Source organism: Malus sylvestris, chromosome 3 (assembly GCF_916048215.2).
Source record: "Malus sylvestris chromosome 3, drMalSylv7.2, whole genome shotgun sequence".
Taxonomy (NCBI): Eukaryota; Viridiplantae; Streptophyta; class Magnoliopsida; order Rosales; family Rosaceae; genus Malus; species Malus sylvestris.
This window is the reverse complement of record NC_062262.1, coordinates 19,108,633-19,123,874: the sequence shown is the minus strand read 5'-3', so window position 1 is coordinate 19,123,874 and position 15,242 is coordinate 19,108,633. Positions and strand designations below refer to the sequence as shown.

The 15,242-nt window shown below is 38.2% G+C and overlaps 1 long non-coding RNA gene and 1 pseudogene across 1 annotated transcript; both read left to right on the top strand.

The window, feature by feature from the left end:
- Positions 1–8,696, top strand: part of LOC126617482 (uncharacterized) — a 29,160-nt pseudogene extending 20,464 nt beyond the window's left edge.
- Positions 8,697–10,144: 1,448 nt separating this feature from the next.
- On the top strand, positions 10,145–12,935 carry LOC126617487 (uncharacterized). Its single transcript, XR_007621369.1, has 5 exons — positions 10,145–10,549; positions 10,633–10,792; positions 10,898–10,966; positions 11,665–11,723; positions 12,697–12,935. It is a non-coding gene; the product is annotated as an uncharacterized LOC126617487 (long non-coding RNA).
- Positions 12,936–15,242: the final 2,307 nt, after the last annotated feature.

The following is a 15,242-nucleotide window of genomic DNA, read 5'->3' as shown; positions in this document are numbered from 1 at the left end:
TCCTAGCCTTTCTTGAACTTCAAATTCGTCCATTCCTTATGCTCCATATGTAAGATATCCATTCCAGCCCAAAACTGCTCTAAAATGCTTCAAAATGCATTTTCTTGCCAACTTTGTTATTTGGACCTACAAGCACACGAAAATAGCTTAAATCACTATAATAAATAGAAACTAACTATGAAAATGCAAGAAAACAAGCTAACTAAGTCGCATAAATATGCTCCTATAAAACGCATGGGTTGCCTCCCAAGAAGCGTTTGCATTAACGTCTTCCAGCCGGATGATACCTCATTTTAAGCTCCATTAGGGTTCACAACATGGAAGGTTATTTCCTCCACGACATGCCCCTCGAAATTCTCATAGTAGGGCTTCAAACGGTGTGTATTCACTTTGAATTCATGTCCTGTCCTTAAACTTTGAATTTGGACTGCACCATAAGGAAAGACATTAGTAACAACAAAAGGACCAACCTATTTAGAACGCAACTTACTTGGAAACAATCGAAGGCGAGAGTTGAAAAGTAACACTTTCTGCCCGTTTGAGAACGTCTTGCTACAAATCATCTTGTCATGGCATGCCTTCGTTTTCTCCTTGTAAATATGAGCATTCTCATAAGCCTCGTTCCTAATCTCCTCAAGCTCATTCAATTGAAGCTTCTTATGAATGCCGGTCGCATCTATGTCCATATTGAATGTTTTGACTGCCCAATACGCTTTGTGCTTCAACTCAACTAGAAGATGACACGATTTCCATAGATGAGCCGAAATGGAGACATCCCAATTGGTGTTTTGTAGGCTGTACGATACGCCCACAGTGCATCATTTAAATGCAAGCTCCAATCTTTTCGAGTTGGCCTAACTGTCTTCTCCAAAATCTGCTTGATTTCTCAATTAGAAACCTCGGCTTGCCCACTTGTTTGAGGATGATAAGGTGTTGAAACCTTATGCGTGACATTATACTTTTTGAGCAGCGCCTCAATGGTTCGATTGCAAAAATGGGAACCCCCATCACTTATAAGTACTCTTGGCATCCCAAATCTGGCAAATATGTTAGTTTTAACAAAATCTGCAACCACTTTGGAATCATTAGTACGGGTGGCTTTTGCTTCCACCCATTTTGATACATAATCAACCGCAAGTAAAATATAATTGAAACCATGAGATGAAGGAAAAGGACCCATGAAATCGATACCCCAAACATAAAAAATTTCGACATAATAGATTGGGGCTTGTGACATTTGGTCTCTTGGACCTATATTCCCTATTCTTTGACAACGATCACAGGTTATGTTAAAAGTTCTAGCATCCTTAAATATAGTAGGCCAACAAAATCCACATTCTAGAACTTTAAGTGCTGTTCTTTGAGTGCCAAAATGATCCCCACATGCATAAGTGTGACAGAAAGTTAAATTGAATTAAACTCAGAATCATGCACACACCTACGAAGAATCTGATTAGGGCAGTAATTGCCACAAGTACGTGTCATCCCACACATAAAACCATGCATCCTTTTTAAGTTTGTCACGTTGGTGCTTGTTTAGGGTTCTTGGAACTTGTTTAAACACCAAATAATTCACTAAATCGGCATACCATGGCTCACTTACCTCAATGGACAACAACTGCTCGTCTGAGAATGCTTCTGGGATGGGTAATGGCTCCTCATCGTGTACCAACCGGCTCAAGTGGTTAGGCACCACGGTCTCACTTCCTTTCTTGTCTCGGATTTCGATATCGAACTCTTGGAGAAGAAGCATCCCGCGAATAAGCCTTGGTTTGACCTCTTTCTTTATGAGTAAATATTTCAAAGCTGCATGATCAGAATAGATGATGACTTCAGTTCCAAATAAATAAGAACGAAACTTATCTAAAGCAAACACAATAGTAAAGAGTTCTTTTTTAGTGGTGGAGTAGTTCAATTGAGTGTCATTCAAGGTCCGAGATGCATAATAGATGACATGCGGTTGCTTGTCCTTCATTTGTCCCAAAACAGCCCATATTGCATAATTTGAGGCATCGCACATAAGCTCAAAAGGAAGACTCCAATCTGGTGGAACTATAATAGGGGCCGAAGTTAGCATCTTTTTGAGGTGATTGAAGGCCTTCACACATTCATCGTCCAACTTAAATGGCACATCCTTCTGTAGGAGTCGACATAGGGGTGTGGAGATCTTCGAGAAATCTTTGTTTTACCATAAAGTGACATTTTTCCCATAAAGTGACATTTTTCCCAATTTAAAGTGACATTTTTCCCAATTTAAAACAAGGTTAGTTTCGATGCATCGTTTCAAGATTAATGTGAGATTAGCTTAAACAATCATCAAACGAATCACCAAAAATACTAAAATCGTCCATGAAGACTTCTATAATCTTCTCAACAAAATCTAAAAAGATACTTACCATGCATCTTTGAAACGTGGCTGGTGGATTGCATAAACCGAATAGCATTCAACGATAAGCAAAGGTACCAAATGGACAAGTAAAAATGGCATTTTCTTGATCGTCCGGAGCTATAACAATCTAATTATATCTTGAATAACCATCAAGAAAGTAATAAAACGAATGACCAGCTAACCTTTCAAGCATTTGATCAATGAATGGCAGGGGGAAGTTATCCTTTCTTGTGGTGGCGTTGAGCTTCGTATAATCGATGCAAACTCTCCAACCTGTTTGGATACGGGTGGGCACAAGTTCGTTTTCTGCATTCTTCACCACAGTGACTCTCGATTTCTTTGGAATAACTTGAATCGGTGAAACCCAACGACTATCCGAAATTGGGTAGATCACTCCACAATCAAGAAGCTTGATAATCTTCTTTTTCACAACTTTCATCATTTGAGGGTTGAGTCGGCATCTAGCCTCTCGAGATGGTTTAGCCCCCTTTTCTAAAAGTATGCTATGCATGCATGCATGTTGTAGGTCTTATTCCCTTGATATCGGCCAAGGTCCATCTAATGGTCTTTTTGTACTCCTTCAATACCCTAACCAATTTCTCCTCTCCTGCCGTGAGTGTAGAAGAGACTATGACCGGCAAAGTCTCTTGGTCTCCTAAGAAAACGTACTTTAAATGATTTGGTAATGGTTTAAGCTCGAGGGGGTGCCTGAATTACTGAGGGTAACAACTTATGAGTAGAAATGGGAATTAAATTTGGGTTTGAAGGCTTACCAACATGTTGTGGCAACGATTCAAGGGCAGCCACCATCTCGGCCACTTCTTCACAATTGGGCACGGCAAGGGGATCCTCATTCCTATGCATAAGTTTTGCCCCTTGGTCTTTGAGTCCCATTCCTTTTGTAATGGTTATTTCAAGGGCATCCCCATTTAGGTCTTTAAGGTATTCCTGCGCCAATGAATCGAGTATAAAAAAAAAGGTCGTACCCAGTGCACAAGGCTCCCGCTTTGCCCAATGCACAATGATCATCAAAAGGATACCTTATGACTTCAGAAATATTGAAATCAATAATGTCGCCATCAAATTCCATTGTCAACGTCCTCTTGAACACATCTATCTTGGTGCAGACTGTTTTCATGAAGGGTCTTCCAAGTAGGATCGGCAATGGAGTAGAATGGGCCTAATCTTCCATCTTAAGCACATAGAAATCGGCTAGAAAGATTAAATGATTAACCTGCACCAAAACATCTTTCAAAACTCCTTTCGAATATGCATTAGAACGATCGGCTAATTGAATAACTCCATCATTTTTTAGCTCGCCTAAGTTTATAGATGCATAAATAGAGTAGGGCATGACATTAATGGATGCACCTAAGTCTAACATAGCTTGCTCAAATTTAGTATTGCCAATAACACAAGGGATTGTGAAACTACCTGGATCCTTGCATTTAGGGGGCAGTTTTCTTTGTAAAACTGCTGAAACGTTCTCACTTACCCGTACCACTTCTTTGTTCGAAATCCTCTTCCTTGTCGTGCAAAGTTCTTTAAAAAATTTGGCATATTTTGGAACTTGTTTGATTGCATTAAGGAGTGGGATATTGACTTGCACCTTCCTAAACGTCTTCAGAATGTTTTTTTTTTCATTCTCTTCTTTCTTAGATTGCATAAATCTGCGAGGGAAAGGAACAATCGGTGGAATAAGGTTAGAAGTACTTGAACTTGGATGTAACTTACCTGTGTTGGATGGTTTAGAGGCTTTAGGAGGCTGCGGCAAAGGTTGTTCTACCCTTGTCGTGGCATTGTCTTCTTTTTCCTCCTCAAGCAGTAGCTTTTTGTCCTTCTTTTGGTTGGATTTGGATGTTTATGGGTCGGTTCCAACCTCCTTGCCACTTCGCAATGTGATAGCCTTGGCGGTTTCAAATCCTCCCTTTGGATTAACAATTGTTGAACTAGGCAGTTTGCCTTGTTCTCCAAACTGTCCCATGAATTTTGCCACTTGCCCCATTTGATTCTTCAATTCGCCCACCTCTTTGGCTTGATTTTGTAATCCCTGCGTCAATGAAGTTAGTATTTGAAGAATTTTATCGCTATCCATTGACGAACCTGAATTTGGTTGGGCAGATTATGGATGGGGTTGTGTTGGTGCGAATGGCCTTTGAAATATCCCAGGAGGTGGCTGTCTAAATCCGCCTTGTTGTTGAGGTTGTTGTGGCTCCCTCCACTTCATGTTTGGGTGATCTCTCCAGCCTGGATTGAAAGTGTTGGAGTATGGATCATATTTTGGCTGATTTTGGCCTTGATAACCAATGGCATTGACACTTTCCTATCCCCCATTCTCTATCAATTGAGAGCATTGATTAGAAGGGTGTCATTGCATAGAGCACACGCCACAAGTACTTGTTCATTGCATTTTGGATACTTCAACAACTTGTGACACAAGAATAGTGAGATTAGCCAATTGAGATTGAATTTCAGTCATTGGATCTTACCTCATTAACTTGATATTGCCGTGGGGGGTCTCTCTGTCCAACTCCTTCGTATTGTTGTGCATTCAAGGCTCGATTCACGATTAATATCTTTGCATCAACTGGTGTTTTATCAACCAAGGCACCTCCTGCCGAGGCATCTAACATTTGTCTCTCAATTGGAAGAAGTCCTTCGTAGAAATATTGAATCAAAAGTTCTTCCTTCATTTGATGTTGAGGGCACGATGCAACTAGTGTCTTGAAACGCTCATAATACGCTGGAAAATATTCTCCTTGGCTTTGTTGAATTCCACTAATCCTCTTCCTCAAAAGAATGACTCTTGAAGTTGAGAAGAATTTCTCTAAGAATGCTTTCCCAAGAAGTGACGGTTCCAGGTACCAATTCGAATAACCAATCCTTAGCCTTTTCAAAAAGAGAGAATGGAAAGACTTTCATCTTCAGAATGTTCCCATCCACATTGATTGGGGTCATGCTCAAACATACTAATTCGAATTCCTTCAAATGCTTGTTTGGATCTTCCATAGACAGCCCATGGTACTTGGGAATGTGATACAGCAAGCTAGACTTTAATTTGAACTCATCGGTCTTGCCTTGAGCCGCCCTAGGATATTGAATGCATAAGGGCACATCATTGTCTAATCCCGAGGCTGAAAGTTCCTTGATTGTTCGATTATCCACAACCATGGATTGTTCTTCCTCTTCCTCTTCTTCTTCAAATTCGGATTCAAGGCTAAAGCTAGATGGATTAGATTCTGGTTGCTTCCTCTTTCTTTTCAATGTTCATTCAAAACCGTCGTCAAACTCCAAGATATGTGCACGAACAGGTTAAGAACTTCGAGTCATAAACTAGTACCTAAAAAAAAGAAAACAAAACAAAACAAAATCAGAAATCAAAATAAAAGACACGAAGAGAAACAAAAGGAGATTAGCAATTTTGTTAATCCCCGGAAACGGCGCCAAAAATTTGATGTGATATAAATAGCACACAAACTTAAACCCTCTTTTTGATAGTTGTAGTATGTGTAAGTAGGGATCGTTATAGGCCGGAGATTAGGAGGGCTGCTAATCTACACAAATTAAACTCTAAATCACTAAACTAGACTCAAAAACAAAAAACTAAACTTGAACTATTCAAAATAAGCTAAACTGACTCAAAACACACAAACTAAGTTAAATTGACTTGAAACAGGAACTAAAGGGAAGTTTGGACGAAAATTAAATTAAAAAGACTCAGAATACTAAATGGGGGGTTGTTTTGACGAATTTAAGATTTAAACAAACAAACCAAAGGGTACGAAATTGGGTGAATTAAGGGGGTGGAAGGCTAGCTAGAGTGTCATTCTCCACACATGACACATATGCATACAAATCGATTTCCAGTTATTCTTCCTATAAACCATGAATGACAATGCCCCAAGTTAACCGTGAATTGCACAAATTAACCATCAGATTTTCCTAAATTCATTGAATTGGACTCAGCGACGTAACCAAATTGTTCTTATCAAGTTCCCTACATGAACTGCATAATAGAGATACTTATCAAAGATCATTGAGTACTATGAAAATCATAAGTATTGACATGGCATTCGTAACTATGAACTGCATGATACTCCTACCAGAAATTTACTTAACGCGATCGTGACTAGCAACCTCCACTACTTGTAAATATAAGTTCATAACTATTAGGTGAAATTTTCTTATATTTTAGCATCAAATTCATGTATGCAAACCAAGTGGGCCCCCTTAATCAACACACAAGAATAAGTTATCAATCAAACAGTTAAGTAAATTGCACTCATGATTTATGAAATAATAATTGGATGTAATCAATTCATATCACATATATGTTCATGACTTTGAATTCACCTCTAGCTAAAACGAAGTTAGTTCCTCATGTTTGCAATTAATTAAACAAAGACAATTAAAATTAAACATTGAAAATAAAAGATAGAATACACCTAGAAACAATCCAACAATCCCAAAGGTCTTGAATGGCAGGCACGACTCCAAGCTTCTTCTTCTCCTTCCTTGCAAAGCTGCAGCACAAGTGTGTTTTTTTTATCTTAGGCTCTTATGTTTGGTGGGTGCGACATTGTGGTGTATTTATAGGCTGAGGGCACACGGCACAAGGAAGTTTTGAAGAAGGATTTGGCACTCCAAAGGTTGTGTTGGAAAGGGATTGCACAGCACAAACCAACAGGGGCAGGGATCTAGGGTGCGACAGATTTCTAGGCTTCTAGAAATAAGGTGTTGTGGCAGGTTCCTAGAAGGACAAGGGATAAGGTATACGACACCCTTTTAGGATAAGGTAAGGCCTTCTAGAAATCAGGTTTTTAGATGTCCTAAAATAACTCCCCCTTGCAGCTGGAATTTAGGTAGAATAGGATTAGGATAAGGTTAGGATAAAATAAGGTTTTGAATAATGTTCATTCTCTTTAGCTGATTCCGTACCTTCTATGTCTTGAGTTAATTTCTTCAACTCTTTAGCACATTCCTAGCCTTTTTTTATCTTCAAAAATGTTCATCCACCTTGCTCCATTCATATGCTATCCATTCCAAGCCCAAAACTGCTCTAAAATGCTCCAAATTGCCTTTTCTTGCCACTTTTGCCATTTGAACCTACAAACACACGAAAATGGCTTAAAACACTCTAAAAAGTAGAAATTAACTACGTAAATGCAAGGAAACAAGCTAACTATGTCACATAAATATACTCCTCTCTGTTGCTAGGTTTGTTATTGGGATACTATGTAAACTTCAACCTGTGCTTAAGTTTTGGATCTTGATGTGCTTAAAACGCAATGCATACTATGTTTCCTGGAACACCCAAGTCATCCAAGGAAATTGGGTTTGCTTTTATATATGCATTCATGTGTCATGGCACCCTCGGTTACTTCGGGTGCTTAAGTAGATGGTCGTGCAAATTTGTAATGAGGACATTATAGAGGATTTGTGCAGTTAAATTCTAAAGTATAGTTTTTGTAGAACATTAAAATGAAAACTAGTGGTCCGAAATATCATATTCAAAATACGGATGAGCCTGTCAATAACATGCATGTGTATCTGTTTTGCAGGTGATTGCAACAAAACAAACATTTGACAAGAATATGAAAGAACTGCACCTCTGCTACCTCAAGTCACCTAAACATGGGGAGTTTGGACTCTCTCAATTTTTGGAATACCTTTAACTACAATGAATATTACTCAGACGTCGGTAATGAAATGGCCTTCTTAGTCTAAAGCTTCGCAACATGAATTTGGAACTTTCCGATCATGCGTGAAGCAACCCCATTGATTACAATGATTGAGGAGTGTAAGCTCTCAAAGATTCATAGTAGATGATATCTCCAACTGATGTGTAAAATATTTCAGAATTCGTAGAATTGCGGAGGCCTTGAGGTAGCAGATTCCGCAAGGCCGTATAAATTTCTGTAGTTGCAAGTTGCAACCCAGCTTTATGATATGACACTTGACACTGGTTGGCACTAGGCCGCATACTTTCTCTAATATATTTTTAGGCCATGCGGTACAATTTTAGGAGGGCAACAGAATTGCTAACACAGTTACTCAGCCTCTTTAAGCCCTTATGAAGCTAATCAGTAAAGCATGGATTTGACCCAATAGAGGTAGGGTAGGCCCCTCAAACCATCAACCTCACCCACGTGGAGTGGCTCGTGGATTGAGAAATGGTTCAAGGTATCGTTTTTGGCCATATTACGGAAGATTGAATTGGTTCAAAATTGTTGTAAATGTTGAAGCTATGATTGAATTATTTTTTGTTTTTATATTTCGTGGAAATGGAAAATGGTTTAAGAAGAAATCTCTAGTTCATTGATATTATAAAAATAGTCCTTACAATATGCAACACTACCCTAATTCCCACTCACCATTGTGGTTGTGGATATGACACAAGCTATGTAACCTCTTTCTACATCCAACTTAAATTTTAATGCGGATTGCTTTTTTTATCGTATTGCATAGTTACTATTAAGTACAAAATAAAATTAACAATAAAATTAAAATTTATCAATAAATTCACACACAATGATCAAACCTTATTAAACCCTACTATTAATAATCTTTATTCTACGTTAATTCTGGTTAAAATTCTAAGAGTTCTCAGAATACAAGCTCATTTGACCCATGGATGGTGCTTTTGAGCGCCAACACTATGAAGAAATAATTTCCATAAGAACTTACTTTCCGCTTAGGTAATCAACATGTCCGTTGATTTAATCTTGTGCCTCTTCCACCTTCAATGGTCAGATCAGAAGACCTAAATACTCCTCCTTTTAAGGTGGTGTCCCCACTTGTGCCTTGGACGCTACTAAATCTCCAAAATCTTGACAATATTCGCAAATCTGCAAAAAAAAAAAAAATCATCATTCTGCGTTGTCTATATTAAAATAGCAATAACGTCTACTAAAAAAATCGAAACATGAACCATACAATTCTCCATAAACTAGACATCCAGATTTTCCAAGCATATAAGGCTCAATATTTGGTTCATCTCAAAGAATTACAGTTTAATATTCGAAATTCACTAATATGCACAACAAATCTTTGATTTTGGGATGTCTGCACTAAAATAGCAATAACGTCTCCTAGAAAAAACAGAATTACAAACTGTAAAATTCTCTATAAACTAGACATCCAGATCTTTTGATGCATATAAGGTTCAATATTTGGTTCGTCTCGAGGAATTATAGTTTAATATTTGAACTTCATTGATCTGCGCATCAAATTTTTGATTTTGATATGTCTGTACTAAAATAGCAATATCATCTTCTAAAGAAATCGGAATCACAAACCATAAAATTCTCCATAAACTAGAGATCCAGGTATTTCCAAGAATATAAGGCTCAATATTTGGTTTGTCTCGAGGAATTACAGTTTAATATTCAAACTTCAATGATCTGCGCATCAAACCTTTGATTTTGAGATTTTATTTTCTAAATCGTTTTTTGTCATAAATGGTCTCTGAAATTAGCTCATCCCATCAAAATGGCCCTTGAAAATGGGTATCGCAAATCAATGTAGTCCCTTCGTCAAAATTCTGTCAAAAATTTTATTATGTGCTGATGTGGCACTTAATTGGGTCTCAGGAGTGTAATTAAATATTGTCATGTCGATTAAAATATTTAAATAATAAAAAACAATTTTTATTTTGTGTATAAATAAAACTTAGAAATAAAAAATAAAATAGAAGAAGAAGATATATGTTTTTCTTTTTATTTTTGCAGTAGTTGAACTTGGTGAACTGTGTCACAGCCCGTTCCAAATTATTATATTCGTGGCTGTGAATGGACGAAATTGCCCTTAAGAAATACTAAATTTGTGAAGCTCAGGTTGCTAATTATCTAGGTTCCTAAGTTTGAAAATAAAATAGAATTTAATAAGGATGGAACTTAGATTTTTAGGTTAAAATGTTAAAGTTTGGTGTTTGGAGATTGGAATAAGGACCACGTGGGATCCCCACATCCCTCAAAACCCTCCTCATTTCCCGTTCACTGTCTTTCTCTCTCCTCCTTCACGATTTCTTACTCTCTCTGTCTCTCTCCTTCGAACTCACACGGACCACCACCAAAACCACCCTAAATCTATACCAACGTCAAGTTTGAGACCACCATTGGAATCCTGAGGACTTCACGATCACGTTGGTATCCATTTCAGGTAAGTTTTACTTCGGAAAACCTAGATTCTAAACTCCCCATGAAAGTGTACTGTTCATGAGCTTTGAATTGGTTGATTTTTAGGACAATCCAAGCTCATAGTGAGCTTAGTGAGGTCCCAATGAAGCTCGGAGTGCTTCGTTGGAAGTTTTTGGACGTCAGAACACGGAGATCGACAAGTTCAAAGTTTGGCCGGAGCTTTCGAGGCTTTTTCCGGCGAATCCCCGGCGAGTTAGGAGTCGAGGTAGGTATCAATCTCTTCGTCTCGTCAAGTACTACAACTTTCCTTTTTGTTTCACTCAATTTCGTTGAGTATTGAAGAAGTTATACTCATTTGAAAAATACCCAGTTTCCGGCGACCTCCGAGGCTTTCGAGGCAGTTTCCGGACAAACCACGGCGAACTAGGTGTTGTGCAAGGTACCATTATCTTTGTCTCTTCAAGGGCTACAACTTTCGTTTTTGAATCACTTGATTTCGTTGAGAAATGACAAAGTTATGGCAATTTGAAAAACTGCCCGGAAAACGGCCGCCGGAAAAACCAGTCCGGCGACCCAAGGAAGAAGAAGGTGCTACAGTAAAAATAAAAAATAAAAATAAAATTATTTTAAAAATATGTCGACGTCCGTGACGTCGAGTAGATCACTGTGGTATATTCATATACCTAAATTGAACACCGTATGAGAAAGTTATTAAGGATTGTTGGTTAGGTGTTCAAATAACGTTTTATAGTTTTCACATTTAGGTGAAAATGTGAATTGATGATCCGACCGTTGGATCATCACCAAACTTTGATACGTTGTAATACGTAATATTTGAGGATTATTGGAACTTACGGATTGGGAATCCGAGTTACGGATCTTCCGGAATTGGAATTGTAAGTCCATAATATAAAATGTTAACCGTCACTTAGTTTTGGAAATTGACGGAAATCCAACCGTTAGATGGTAATGAAATTTTAGGATGTTATCCTAGAGATATATTGTGGACCTCTGGAAGTTATGGATTTAAAATCTGAGTGGCAGATTTTCCGGATCGAACTACGTAGTGACGTATTTTATATAAGTTAAATATTCTATCGATATGAATTCTGAGGTTGGATTTGATTACTATTCTAGGCGGCGATCGTCGTGACGCCTTGATGTGTGGTGCTAGGGAGTTGTTGGATGAACTCCAGGTGAGTGGGCAGTTTTGTTTTCCGTATACATATATACTTGCCGTTTTCCCAGAAATTGAAAATGCATGAAATTATGCTTTAAATGAAAATGTATAAAAGTATGAGATATATTAGTTGAAATGCCAGGCATAGAAGTATGCGAAAAGTATATAGAATTATACGAAAAATATGAATTGAGATGCTATGCATAAAAGTATATGAAAAGTATATAGAAATGTGAATCGAATTGCCATGAATGAAATGATATGAAAAGCATGAATTGAGATATGATGCATATGAATGAATGGTGCGGCGGACGCACAGGTGAATATCAGGTGAGTATTTAATTACTGTTATGATGATGTTGATGTATATTGAGCTCAAATCCTGCACCATAGTTTAGTGCTTATAGTATTCACCGCATCGCACGCTCGCCTTGGATCCAAGTAGATGCTAGTCGTACAGACCACCGGGGGTGGTTCCGACATGCCAGTCGTACAGACCGTTAGAGGGGTTCCGACTGGTAGGTGACCTTAGATTATGTGCACAGATGATTGATGAGAGAAGCACTAGAGCGTAACTTGTGTGCAGAAGGCCGTACAGGTCACAGAGGTGACTCCGGCAGAGTGAGAGTGATAGATTTTGAGCTCTAGGTTCAACCGTATAGGGCTATTAGAGGGCCTACGGTTGATTACTTTCTTGCACCTGATATGATTATGTTGATGCATTCATACCTTATTACTGTTGAGATGATGTGGCATGGCATAATTAATATGAGAAATGTTGAGATGACATGGCATGGCATGATTGATAAAGAGATAATGTTGAGATAGTAAAAATGAAGTTTTGAGAATATATATGTATATTTATATTTTACATTTCTGGGAAAGTATACAGGTTTTACGGAGAGGGGTTACAACGTTTTGAGAAATGTTTGGATTTGGAAAAGAATTGTTTTACTGACCCACTCAATTTTGGTTTTGCGCCCCTCCAGGTTCAGGAATCACAAAGGTGTGGTGACTACTAGGAATACAGCGGGGTTCTGACAGATTGGACAAAATTAGGACTCACCTTCGGGTGTATCAACTTATAAATTGTATAATTAAAGCTTCCGTACTGTGCAAATGGTTACGTCACTCTCACGTGACGGCCAGCATGCCCTCCTTCGGGACGGGGTGTGTCAAACTGCCATTGGCATTGGACTGTGAACTTGAAGCTTCACTTTGAATTACTTGATTTTTTGAATCAGATTCTTCAATTATCAAAATCTACCTTTTAATGGCATTATTGTCCAGTGGACACTCACATTCTTCTCTTTGTTTGCTTCCCAATCCCAGTTTGTACTCATTGAAGATTACATCTCTTGAGAGAATTACTTTCTTGGTTCTCAAGTTATACAGCCTGCATCTCTTTTCATAATAATTCATATCCAATAAATATGCATGTGTTGCTTGTTTCATCAAGCTTGTGTCTGAGATGAGCAAGTCCTAGAGCATAACACACTGAATCAAGGATTGTCATGTGCTTAATTCATGGCTTTCTTCCAATTTAAGCCTCAAATGGAGTGATCTTGTCTAGTGACTTAGTAAGGCACTTGTTCAGCGAATGTACTGCAGTATTAACTACTTCTCCCCATAGATTGTGAGGCATATTCAATTTCTTCTCATGTAGCATACACTTCACCATCTCCACAGTTGTCCTATTCTCTACAACACCATTTCGCTGAGGTGAATAGGCAATTGTCAGTTTCTGTTTTAGACCAACATCTTCACAAAATGTTTTGAAGTCCGGTGAGGTGTATTCACCACCTCTATTTGTCCTCCACTTCTTGAGTTTGTTTCCACTTCACAACTTTACAATTGTCTTCTTAAAAACACAAAACACATAACACAACTGGCTTGAGTCTTAGAAGATAGACCCAACGCATTCTAGTACAGTCATCAATAGATGTTGGGAAGTATCTATTTTCTGCATGGTTGGGATTTGCATAGGCCCTCCATGCTTGGTTTCTTGAAAATGCATCTCTGTTGATGCTTGGCAGTAACACACCTTTCAGAAGTTTCTTCAATCTCTTGCAAATCAGGTAAACCATGCACCATTTCTTGCTCAAACTTGTATAATTTAAATGGTCAAGCCTCATGTTCAAGCAAAATGGTCAAGCCTCATGGTCAAGCCTCATGTCCAAACTCAATTTTTATAGAGCTTAGGTGCTTGGGGAGCAAGTACCACTCCCTGGATTCTCATTCACTTTCCCGAAGTGGAGATAGTTTCTCATCTCGATCTATTCCACTTTGGGGCTCTATGTTCATGAATCAAATCCCTCTTTCCTCGTTTCATGTCTAATGCGCTATCAACGACAACCAAAATAGTGCACGCGTATTAATTGCACATTCTCTCCATGCTTTACATGCAGTGTGACAACGGGTCTTTCATGCGAAACTCATGATTTTTGTTTTTTTTTTCACCTGTTTACAAGTAAAATAGGGAAAAACTAAGCTTACGAGCAGATGGCACCCTCAAAATTTAGTGCCATCATGTCGAAGAAAGACCCATATATATGTGAAACTACCAGAATACATTGATTGCTACTTCCTAATCTCTCCCCAAGCAACTACAACAAAGACTATTTTTGTTGCCTCTTCTAAACCCATTTCTCTTTCCTCTATCTTTCTGATGTCAAGGATCGCACCAATAACATTTTATTCCTTCTACTTTCTAAGGCCAACGGGCCCCACAATTAACCTTGCCTTTCTCCAACTTTCTAAGGCCAACATGTCCCACAATTAACCTTTTTTTCCCTCTCAACAACCTCAAAATCTCAAGGATGAGGTGAAACATCATTTGGTAAATTCAGATGGCGTCACTGAATCATCTAATATTATTTAGAAATTAGATTTCCTCGCCCCCTTCAAACAAGGCCTGTCTAATATTTTAGAGTGCTGGTAAATTCACTCCCTTATCTTATCACCCCACTCGCTTTTTAATAAAGAAAGTTTAATGCCAATTATATGCTCTTGTAGGGACCAAAGCAGCAACAACAAAAAAAAATAAAAAATAAAAAATCTCTTCTCTATTCACCATCTCTATCTCTCTGCAACTATCTCAATTCCTTCAAATAAATATTTTCTTTATTTTATGTTCCTCTAATTTAATAATATATAATAGTTGTTCAAAATATTTTACTAATAAAATAATTATTTAAAATTTTGAAACATGAAATGGGAGACTAGAAGAAGGAATTGGGCTTGGAGAGTTGGGATTGAGTTGTCGTGAATTTAGATATGGAGCATGAGGATGAAATTTTGGAATGCTGCATGTGGCTTGGTCGCCAGGGTAGGAAAGGGGGTTGCGTTGGGGGTTATGAGAGAGGGAAGGAAGGAGAGTAGCAATTGGTGGGAAGTGACCAAATTCTGGAATTCTAACCAAAACAAATATTGGAAGGGAGGCCCTAGCGTGAGTAAAGACTCGGCTGGACTTTTCAATACTCTAATATTTTTTGTTATTAAATATTAAAAAGGAGTTTAGATATATATTAGAGGT